The sequence below is a fragment of the Pteropus medius genome, unplaced genomic scaffold, assembly GCF_902729225.1.
Source record: "Pteropus medius unplaced genomic scaffold, Ma_sr-lr_union100, whole genome shotgun sequence".
NCBI classification, from domain to species: domain Eukaryota; kingdom Metazoa; phylum Chordata; class Mammalia; order Chiroptera; family Pteropodidae; genus Pteropus; species Pteropus medius.
Genome location: NW_024343749.1, coordinates 5,931 through 9,613, shown reverse-complemented (window position 1 = coordinate 9,613; position 3,683 = coordinate 5,931). Strand labels below are relative to the sequence as shown.

Genomic DNA, 3,683 nt, shown 5'->3' with positions numbered 1-3,683 from the left:
AAAAAAAAAAAAAAAAAAAAAAAGTAGTTGCATAAGGACAGGGATTATAAAGAGATTATGGTCTATTTAAAATAAATCCTCAGCCTCTCTCCAACCTCATTAGCAATTAGCAAGAAAGTGTGAAAACGAGGATTCCTTTCTCTTCACTTGGTTCTCCATTGCATTATAAGGGGTTCAAACACAATCAGACATTTGGTGTCACAAAAAGTCAACTTCCTTTGATGTTTGGCAGCCTGCCAGCTTCTTTGGCTTTGCAGTACCTGCCTCTCAGAGAATGTGTTCTAGATACCAGGATGTCTGATTTTCTTAAATCTGTGGGTCTGAAATGCTGTCTGACCATTGGTTGTTTTTTAAAAACTCATCTCTTCCGTAATACTGGAGAATGCACCTTTTAGGTGTGAGAAATTATATCTTTTGTTCCCAGCACGATCAATGACTGTGCAATCTTTTAATAACTGGCATTTTCTAAGAGCATGTTTGAGACATGTCCATTCTTTGAGACTTTCATGTTGACAGTGTGGTAGGGCTCAGTCCTCCAGGTCTTTACCTTCTTAGGAAATAGACCACCTTTTGTGTTGAGTTATTTTAGAAAGTCTGATGCCCTAGAGGCTCCATTATCATCCATTCTAGGTGGAATAAGTCTTGGCATATCTTGGTCCAGAGTGCCTTGGTTGCCATTCACCTGCTGCTTTTTAGAGAGGCCTACTGAAACCAGTGGGCCATTGCCTGTAATGGGCTTCATTATGCTCTGTCTTCTGACTCTTAGAATTGGATATCAAGATACACATAATCCCTATTGCTCAATGTTTTATTTGCCAAAGCAAAACTTAGCGCTGATAAAACTACCAGGTAGGTCACTTAGGATTGACTTTCTGTCACTTTGCTGGAGAAGCAAATTTAGTGAATATTCAATTTGGCAAAACCCTATTTCTTGTACCTATATGCTTGTGTAACTTTATGAGAATCCAGAGGCCAGAATAAAGAAAACAGCCTAATATTAAATAAGAGCTAAATGTGAATTTAAAGAAACACTGTCAGCCGGATTAAAACAAAGGTCTGATTACAACATTTAATTACCATAATTTAGTAGTAAACATCCTTTGGCTCCAAGTCCTTCTCCTGAAAAGCCGCCATTTGTTTGTCAGGATACTTAAAATAATAAGTCTTTGTTTTCACAGACCTTGGGTTTATTCTCAGCCACTTAGAAAGATGTGTCAGTGTGCTTGAAGCCCACAGACATAAAATGCCCAATTTCTCTTGGCTTTCGCCTGTTGGACATCTCCAAAGAGATCCGCCAAGCTGCTGTAGCTGAAATGTGCTTTTTAATTGGCACCGCACCTGCAATCAATTAGCAAAGCTTCAATTACCCAAACCAAAGCCACCCACCCAAAGATTAATTTTCTGCTCTATTTCCTATGAAAAACATAGCATATTTAGCTCTGGGCCTAGTCCTTCAGTGGAGTACGTTTTAGACATATAAACTATATTGTTTTCTTGTTAATTGTACTTGTTCCTTCAATTCAGCAGCCTTCCCCCATAATATCACGCCTACCAGTTCTTTCAAAATTGTTCTTTTTCTGTTGTGTTGTTGCCTTTCCAAAAATGCTGAGCACACAGAGAAAAGATGTTAGTTGGGAACTTTTCTCTTGAAGTACAGCTTTCCTTTACTGAAGATACCCAGTCCTTTGGCTACAGGACCTAAGTTCCATAACCTTAAAGCTTTGAGTAATGCTGTCTCTGAATTTAATAGCAGTCATATGTATTAGTTCCTAATTGTCTCCTGTCATTGTCCCCCGTAAATACAAAGATTTCTACCACCACTGCCCTCCCCCCTTACTAAAGAGTCATTTTTCTGTTGTGTTTCTCAGAGAAGGAACAAGCAGTAAATCGAGCTGGTATTGTTCAAGAAGATGTGCAGCCACCAGGTAAACTTAACAGTCAAAACGAAGTCTCGGTTGTACTGTTGTGTTGTAGGGGGTTGTGTATTTGCTTTGCAATAGGAATAGAGCTTTTCAGTTTAGAAGCTAGACTGTGATCGTGCTATTTATTCACAACAGCTGCTTTTTCATAGGTGCCACCCCAAAATTGAATATTTCACTTCAGAATATTTTTTGCAAGTTTGCACATTTCTCTTTTTCATTTGATAAGTGGGCATAAAAAAGTCATGTGTGCAGTTAAATATGAAGCGTGAATAGCTGTTTTTCAGACTTATTTACTAAGCGCGCTTTTAAACACTACACTCATGGGAAAATACTGTTTACTCGTGAGCTGTTTTAATTGATGCAGATTCTGCTTTACACAAAAGCTCAGAAGTTCCCTTTATGGCTGGATGGTTAGTTACTTTGAGATGATCCAAGTTGGCTGAGAATGAGTGGTTTCCAGCTTTTTCCAAACTCTTGTAATCTACGGCAACATTCTTTTTTATTTAGTTAGTTTTTAACTGGGCCAGATACATACCTTCCTGTGGTGGAGCAATTTCTGAGCCATTTAAAAGTCTGCCGTGGCTTCGCAGCCATTCGTTGCATTCCAGGGTCCCGGCAGCTTGCTCGCACTGTCTCATGCTGCATGTCAACGGCACAACTCAATTCTGATGTCATTTTGTTTGTTGGAGGTGGAGGGAAGTGGTAGGAAGTTTAAAAATGAATCCTATTCTTATTCATGTTTTTTTTTCCATAGGGTTAAAAGTGTGGTCTGATCCATTTGGCAGGAAATGAGAAGGCTGCCACCAATTCTGATTATGAAAGTAGACATCTTCATGCTCCTAACTGCAGCAAGTCCAATAAATCACCTCTATAGAATGATGGCTGGAGAAGAAAACTCTAATGCCACAAATAAGAGTACTGTGCACGAGGATTAATATTTCTTTTCTTAAGGATCAAAAGTACCCTGAATGGATTACACTATTAGGAAGGTTATCGTGATTTGGTATGCTTTCTGAAAATGAAGCTGTCTCACTCAGATGTGTTTGGAGAAGACTTACTCATTATTCAGTCTCTACTGCTTACCTAACCGTGCTGTGAGATGAATGTAGAGACTTGGGAAGATCCTGGTTTATTTTGCCACCTTCCATATGGGAAACTGCAGTGAAAAAGCACCGTGCGGAGCAGCTTCATAGGGCTCTTTGAAAATGTTAAAGTTGATAAAACTTTTTACAAATAATCAATTTAGCTGAGCTATCTTGTCAGAGGTTACTGTGTGTTGGAAAATAAATAAATGTGAAGCAAGTCAAACTAAATGGGAATGTGTGCATAGATGAAATCGTGTTGGATTAACAAGTGAAAATGTGTATATTAAAATGATTTATTTTCACAACGGTGTAAGTTTTTTTGCAAATTCTTTCTTATGGACTCGTTAAATTATACCAAGAAGTACTATTTGACTAGATTCTATTTGACTAGGTATTTGACTGTGTAGTGTTTGTCAGTTTGTAAAAATTTTAAAGGTAAATAGCAAATTTGTTAAGACAAGTATTTATTGAATGTGATTCTCTACCAGGTTCCTCTCCAGGTGCTGCAAAGATGTGCATAAGAATACTCATTTCTCTCTAGCGCTCTGTCTGGCCCCTTCCTAGAGTCTGTGCTTTTGAAGAGACATGTCTTTTTCAGTTTTAGATCTCCCAGAGTGCTTTGCATATTACTGTAGTCTCTATTTTTTAAAATTTATTTTATTTTTCAATTACAGTT

General features: G+C 38.0%; 1 long non-coding RNA gene across 1 annotated transcript; it reads left to right on the top strand.

The window, feature by feature from the left end:
• Positions 1 to 26: 26 nt before the first annotated feature.
• On the top strand, positions 27 to 3,315 carry LOC120607019 (uncharacterized). Its single transcript, XR_005654035.1, has 2 exons — positions 27 to 1,925; positions 2,677 to 3,315. It is a non-coding gene; the product is annotated as an uncharacterized LOC120607019 (long non-coding RNA).
• The last annotated feature ends 368 nt before the right edge of the window (positions 3,316 to 3,683 follow it).